The 8,185-nt window shown below is 38.1% G+C and overlaps 1 non-coding gene across 1 annotated transcript; it reads right to left on the bottom strand.

Moving 5' to 3' along the window:
• Positions 1–7,627: 7,627 nt before the first annotated feature.
• Positions 7,628–7,734, bottom strand: LOC141715551 (small nucleolar RNA R71). Its single transcript, XR_012572309.1, has one exon. It is a non-coding gene; the product is annotated as a small nucleolar RNA R71 (small nucleolar RNA).
• Between the last annotated feature and the right edge of the window lie 451 nt (positions 7,735–8,185).

Here is an 8,185-nt window from a genome sequence, read left to right as displayed (position 1 = left end):
TACTGGTCAAAGAAGAAGATTGAAGAACAGAAGAAATCTCCAAGAAAGAAAGAATTGGCTAAAAGAACAAAAAGAAAGTTGGATGTTGTTAACAAGGAATTGGAAGATCAATTTCCAATGGAATCCACTAAAGCTGAAACTCAAGCATCAAAGCCTTCTGTGGTATTTGAAGACATAAGGGTGGTAGACCCCTACAGGAACATACATGGAGAGCCTATTGTGCCAAAGGATGAGCCAATAGAGTGGGATAAATTACCAATTCCTGACTTCAACTTGCCAATTCTCATCAAGGGCAGTCAAGAAAGTGAAGTTGTCACCTCTCAAATCAAAGGCAGTAGTCAAAGCTCAACCCAAGATCAACAAGGAAGACTACTTGTACTTGTGTGACATCAAGGAATTTTCAGACCTAAACCTTTATCTGGAGGAGCTGGATGAGGTAAGGGCAATTGATGCATACAGAAACCTACCTGAAAGGTTGGTATTCAAGTACAAAGGAGGAAGGGAGATTCAGTGGCCTCTTCACAGGATACTTCAAGAAAGCCAAGCTGTGTTGATCAAAGTCTATTCATCCTTCAAGAAAAACTTTGGGTTTAATGTAACTGCAAGAAGATTAGTATTGAAGAAGATTGAAGAGCTAAGGAGTGTTAGAGCCAAAGATGCACTACCCAAAACTCTTATCATCCCATACACAGGGAGAAGAGTGCATCTAAGGCCCTACTGGCTGATGGAATTCATGGATGACAAGGGTGTGAGAAGATTCTTCAGACTAGAAGACCAATTGAGTATCTCTAGCAATGAGACTCTTTTAGAAATGCAAGAAATGTTAGATCTCTCAGAATCTGATGAATTAGAATTCCACAGACAGCTCCAGAATCAAATTGAAGAAAACAACAAAAAGCTTGGAAGAAGATCCAGACCTTCAAGAAACTAGAAAAATCTGCTCAGGCTAGAGGAGCATCTTGAATTGACTGTGAGCCAAACCTTGTATACCTTGTTTAAATTGAAGCACTTTCAGTTTTATCTACTTATCTTTAAAGATATATGTTTAGGATGTTTTGTTATCATCAAGTGTCTCTTAATTTATGGCTACAATTCCAGTAGACATAAATTGGGGGAGATTGTTGTGAATATGTTGTGCACTTGATGATTACCTAAACAAAACATCTAAGTAGATTTTACTTAGTGAAATAATGTAGCACTCGACGGATAAGAATTATAGTCCCGATGGATAACTCAGTTTGAGTACCGACGGATGAGTAATTCATTATCCATCGAGTGAGTAGCTTATATAATGATAAGTTTGTAGCACAGTGTTGTATGCACCTTTGTATAGAATCTGTAGTAGCATATAAGTCATGTTGACTTTAACTAGATATGCAGAATAGGTTGATTAACTGTACATAAGCAATGTCTTGTAATTCTGTATAAGTGAAATGAAGTCTAGTGCCAAAATAGCTATCAACGGATGCTTAACAAAGCTTCGACGGATGATCAAATGACTTTCAACGGATGTTCAAAATAGCAGTCGACGGATGATCAATTAAGTCATCGACGGATGATCTGAAAGTCGACGGATGATAATATCAAGATTCAAACATCAGTTGAACAGTGAAAGCTGACACACAGCCGTCGAAATTGGATACAAACACTGTGGAAGCCTATTAACTGGGTAATAGAGGACGAAAAGCAGCAAAGATCAAAACTGTTAGATTTTATATTTATTCAGTTCTTTTGACTTTGTAATCTTGGTAATATATATAAACCAAGAGAGTAGCAAATATAAAAATAACTAAGAAAACTAAGTGAGCTTAGAAACAAACACAGAGAAATCTTTGTAAGCACTATCTTTAGCATTTCCTGTGTTCTTAGTTGTTCTATCTTGTAAAAGCAGCTGTGAGCATTTCTGCACACAGAGTTCTCTCGATATATTAATATATATCTCTGGTGGAATTGTTTAAATCCACCAGAAAGTTTTTAAAGACTCTTGTTTTTTATTACTCTTGTTTTGATTCATTAAAGTTTATATTCCGTATTGTGCTAATCAAAACAGATATATCTATAATCGAGTTGAACATTTTTATTTCAAGAAAAAGATAAAGAATTCCATTCAACCCCCCTTCTGTAATTCTTGCTATATTGTTAAGGGACTAACAAAGCTTCAAGGTACTTTTCAACCTACTTGTCATCTTGACAAGTGAGAATCGTGCTCAATCATTTTACACATAGTAAATCTTCAGGTTTTGTGTGTTCCAGGTTCTTGGGACTTCAAAACCATCCATAGTCTCCAGCTTATAGGTTCCTCTTCCTTGAACGCTTTTGACCTTGTATGGTCCTTCCCAATTTGGGGCAAGCTTTCCTTTCTGTCCAATGCCGGAAGCTTCCACCTTCCTCAGAACCAAGTCTCCTTGCTTGAAAAACCTTTCCTTTACCCTTAAGTTGTAGTAAAAAGAAGCATTTTTCTGATATTCCACTATCTTGGCATGTACCTCATCCCGTACCTCATCAATTAGATCAAGGGCTAGCCTTTGTCCTTCCTCATTCTCTTTAGCATTGTATGCTTGGATCCTGGGTAACGAGTGTGATATTTCCACAGGAACAACAGCTACTTCCCCATATGCTAACATGAAGGGAGTTGCTCTAGTAGTGACTCTACAAATTGTTCTATAGGCTCACAGTATTGGGAGTATTTCATCCACCCAAGTATTTCTTGATTTCTCGATCCTCTTCTCCAGTCCATCCAGGATTATACGATTCGCTACTTTCGCTTGCCCATTGGCCTGCGGGTGAGCTACGGAAGTAAACCGCAACTCAATCTCATTCTCCTCGCAATACTTCTTGAATTCCTCATTGTTGAGTTGTGTTCCATTATCGGTAACCAGAATACGGGGAATTCAAATTTTCCCACATGAATTGTGCAACCTGTTTAGTTGTGATCTTAGCCAGAGGTTTGGCTTCAATCCACTTGGTAAAATAATCTATGGCTACAATCAAGAACTTCCTTTGAGCTGCGGCCATGGGAAAAGGCCCAAGTATATCCATTCCCCACATATCAAAAGGGATGGGAGAATTAATGGAAGTTAGCATCTCAGGAGGTTGTCGAACAACCGGTGCATGTTTCTGACAATGTTCACACTTTCTCACATAATCCTTGGCATCAGCCATCATCTCTGGCCAATAAAATCCTAAACGGGTTATCTTATGAGCCAGAGCTCTGCCCCCAGATGTTTTCTACAGATACCTTCGTGTACTTCTTCAAGAGCCAGACGTGCCTCATTAGGTTTGAGACACCTTAAGTAAGGAACCACATAAGATCTTTTGTACAAAATCCCATCGATCAAGGAATATCTCAGTGCTCGAATAACCAACTTTCGTGCTTCAGTCACATCATTTGGCAACCAACCAGTTTGAATATGGGCCTTAATGGGATCTATCCACGACGTCTCCAGCCCTATAGGAGCTACAAACTTAACGTCAATGCTCCGTGTTTTTAAAATGCGGAAGTATACACTTCCTGAAATTTTCTCTATCTCTGATGAAGCAAACTTAGACAATGCATCCGCCTTAGCATTTTCCTCCCTTGGGATGTGCTCAACATGGCATTCATCGAACTGAGTCATCACAGCCCTTACTAGGCGGACATACTTAGCCATAGTATCATCCCTTGCCTCAAACTCTCCCTTGACCTGGGATATGACCAACTTCGAGTCTCCACAGACTTTTAAGTTCTTGACTCTCAATGTCCCTTCCAGGCCGAGGCCAGCTATCAGAGCTTCATATTCTCCTTCATTATTTATAGTTGGGAAGTCTAGCTTCATAGCATATTCAATCAAGAACCCATCGGGGCTTTGTAAAACTAGCCCTGATCCGCTTGAATTTGTTTTTGATGCTCCATCAAAATAGAGAACCCAATATTCCTTCTCCTTAATGTCCTTTTCTTTGTCTCATTTATCACCTTCTGTGTCTTGAGGTATAGTATCTTTCTGCCCCCCGACTTCTTGGTTGGGTATGGTACACTCTACCACGAAGTCAGCCAATTCCTGGGCTTTTATTTCCGTTCATGGCTTGTATTTGATATCAAATTCTTCCAATTCTATTTCCCACTTAATCAGCCTTCCGCTAGCCTTGAGACTATGAATAATATTTCTCAAGGGTTGATTTGTTAGCACCTCAATTATATGAGCTTGGAAGTAAGGGCGCAACTTCCTTGAGGCCATCACCAAGGCTAAAGCAAACTTCTCAATAGTTGAATGATTCAACTCAGCTCCATGCAGAATCTTGCTAACATAGTATATGGGTTTCTGGACTTTAAGTTCCTCCTTAACCAATACAGCGCTCAAGGCATTTTCTGAAACTGCCAAGTACAAGTACAAAGTTTCATTCAGAGCTGGCTTGGCCAACAACTGGGCCTGAGCCATATATTTCTTTAATTCTTCCAATACCTTCTGGCTTTCCTCAGTCCATACAAAATCCTTAACCTTTTTCAGGGATTTAAAGAATGACAGGCACTTGTCTCCAGATTTGGAGATGAAGCGTCCTAGAGCTGCAAATCTTTCAGTGAGTTTCTGAATGTCCTTTATGAAATATGGTGATTCCATGTCTAGGATAGCCTTTATTTTATCATGGCTAGCCTCGATTCCCCTCTTGGAGACCATCAGACCTAAAAACTTTCTAGCTCCCACCCCGAAAGCACACTTTGCAGGATTTAGCATCATTTTGTGATATCTCAACACCTCAAAAGCTTCCCTTAAATGGGTTATATGATCAGCCATTAATAAACTCTTGATTAACATGTCATCAACATAAAGTTCCATATTTTTGCCTATAAGGTCCTTGAAAATCTTATTTACCAACCTTTGATAGGTGGCTCCTGCATTCTTGAGACCAAACGCCATAACAAGATAACAAAAAATACCAAAGTCAGTAATAAATGATACCTTTGGGATGTCATCCTTGTGTATCTTGATCTGATTGTATCCACTGAATCCATCCATGAAGCTCAGCATCTCATGACCAGCAGTAGCATCTATCAATATATCTATCCTTGGAAATGGGAAACAGTCCTTAGGGCATGCGTCATTTAGATCGGTGAAATCCACACACATCCTCCATTTACCATTAGCCTTCTTTACCATCACAGGGTTTGCTAACCATTCCGGAAACTGTATCTCCTTACTGAAACCAGCCTCTAAGAGCTTCTCTACTTCTTTTTTAATATCTTCTTGCCTCTCTGGAGCAAAGCTTCTTTTCTTTTGCTTCACATTCTTTCGATTTGGATCCACATTCAGCTTGTGAGTTATCAGTTCTGGGTCTATGCCTGGCATATCAGCTGCTGACCATGCAAACACATCACTATTTTCTTGTAAAAATTTCACCAACTTCCCTCTAAGAGGCTCCTCTAGTGTTGCTCCAATGAAAGTCACTTTCTCAGGATTCTCGGGAGCCAAAGAAATCGGAACCAAGTCTTCTGTTGGCTTCCTTCTTTTCTCATCATTCTCATGGATATCCAAGTCTTCAATAGGCAGAACCTGCCCCCCAACTCCATCTGCCCTAAGAGAGGCCACATAACAACTCTTTGCCATCTTTTGATCTCCTCTCTCTTCTCCAATCCCATTCCGGGTGGGAAACTTCATCACTGAATGGTAGGAAGAAGGGACTGCCTTGAAGGCATGTATTCCCGTTGATAGAATATATTTTTACGTATATTTTAGATGATTTTATTCCCATATTAATAATATTTTGCATTGATTTGGATATTTATTTAATAGATTTTAATGTTTTATTGTAGGAAATAAATAATTCTTGACTTGGAAGGATATGGAGCGAAAAGACCTATTTTTGAGTGAAAATAGAAGAAAATTCGTATTATTTGGCTATACGGGCTGCAAATACTGTTTGGGCCATATCTAGAGATCCAGAAATCCATTTTTGATGATCTTACAGTCCACGCGAAGCTTGCAAGATTTTCCTTAATTCAGAGAGATGGACCCAAAATCAAAGTCCAACTGGAAGAGTCCAGAAACTGGGGAGCAAAAACAGCTGTAAATTTTATATCAAATTCCTACTCCATTATGGAATTCTTTTTGTATTATTATTAGAACATTAAAAATACTTTTAATATTAAAAATAGGATCAGATATTAGGATTAGAGGAGACTTTTAGTTGTATCATTAGTATTTTTATCATTAGTTAGAGAAAAGAGACATACGGACGTTTACAAAAAACCTAGGGTTTATGTCCTTCATCTTCTTCATTGGATTCTTTGTTTAAGCTTGGATCTCAATTTCTTCATTAATATAAAAGTTTAAGGTATTCTTAATCTCTTCTTATTTATTAGCATATATTTTCTATGACTTTCTTCATTGTTCTTGTTGTTTTTATTGTTAATATGAGTGAATAGTTTTATTCTAGGGCTTAAGGGAAGCCATGTTTGCACCATGACAATTCTCTGATTCGTTAGTAGTTTAATGGGTAAAGAGTGATTCTAATTGATATGCTTTATTATTTAATCTATGTAATTGGCCAATATCGTGGATTAATTATATGCAAATAGGGGTAATAGATCGAGAGATATTACTCGCTAGAGGCACACATACGATTAGCAAAATTGAGGATTAGTGCGAGAGCATAATTGGATTTCTGAAAGTGTTAATGCTTGAGAGAGATTAACCATTACTTTAATTTCTTGACCCAATAAATTGTTATATTTCATTGAATATTCTTGACCCAATAAATTGTTATATTTCATTGAATATTTTGGTGTAAGCATGGTGAACCTATATTACCCTAGACTTTAGTTATTTGATTTTAACCACACAAAATTTTCATTATTTAGTTAGCTAAAAATTCACAACACTCGATTTAATCCAGAAACAATTTGTAGTAGTTGAATTAAAATTCTTGAAACAATCTCCTTGTGGATACGACCCGTACTTGCCTATATCTGCTAACAACAGACACCGTGCACTTGCGGTATTACAAATTTACACATCAAATTTTTAACGCCGCTGCCGGGGAGACGCCTAGTTTCTATAGATTTTATTTTGATTATTTTAGATTGTTTCCTTTATCTTATTAGAGGTTCACTTCCAGTTGAGGCATATTTCACTGCCTTTTCTTATTTTAGTTGTTGATGCCCAGGTCCACAAAAGAAGCAGAAGTAACTCCTCTTGGTCCGGATTTTGAGATTATTTATCAACAATACATAGAAAGATTAAGAAAAGAAAGGCAGCAAAATCTTGGTGATTCAAAGATCATAATAGCAGAACTTCCTATTAAATCTTTGAAGAACTATTTAAAGCCCTCTCTGAGTGGTGTGCCTACTAGTCTTACTATGCCAACTATTGAAGCAACAAATTTTGAGATCAAACCGGCGTTGCTTACTATGATCCAACAGAATCAGTTTGCTGGTCTTCCATCTGAAGACCCTACACTTCATCTACAAAGGTTTCAACAGCTCTGTTCTACCATCAAACATCGGGGTGTCACTGCAGACCAACTTAAAGTTATGTTGTTCGGGTTTTCTCTTCGTAATAAAGCTCAAAAATGGTTGATTGATATCAATGTGACTGAGTAGAATGCAATTGCTCCGGCTTTCTTAACTGAGTTTTTCCCTCCTAACAGAACTGATGATTTGATTGACAAGATGACGTGTTTCAAACAAGAGTATGGAGAGTCTCTTAAAGATGCTTGGGAGAGATTCAAAGATCTTCAACGTGCATGCCCTCATCATGGTCTTAAGAAGTGGTTTCTGATAAAACGCTTCTACAATGGTCTTGATCCTGAAACCAAAGGTACGGTTGATAATGCTGCAGGTGGTGTATTTCTAGACAAAGGAGTTGATGATGCATATACTTTTCTTGCAAATTTGGTTACTCGTCACTTCAATAACCCGAGAGCACCTAAGAAGGGGGTAAACTTGAAGTGGAGGCTTATTCTCTTTTATCATCTTAGCTCGCTGCATTAACTCAGGAGATTCATTCATTGAAGAATTCGCAGGCATCTATTGCTCCTCCTATGAGTATTAATGCATTATCATCTATGGCTCCCATGAATAATCTTGTTTGTGAAGTATGTGGAATCCAAGGCCACATGGGTAATGAGTGCTCATACAATTTTCAGAATTCACAAAATTTTCAGATGGAGCAAGCAAATGTTTTTCAGCAGAGGCAGCAGTATAATCCTTACT

This window comes from Apium graveolens, chromosome 3 (genome assembly GCF_009905375.1).
Source record: "Apium graveolens cultivar Ventura chromosome 3, ASM990537v1, whole genome shotgun sequence".
NCBI lineage: Eukaryota > Viridiplantae > Streptophyta > Magnoliopsida > Apiales > Apiaceae > Apium > Apium graveolens.
Note: the sequence above shows the minus strand (reverse complement) of the source record. Positions and strands in the feature narration are given on the sequence as shown.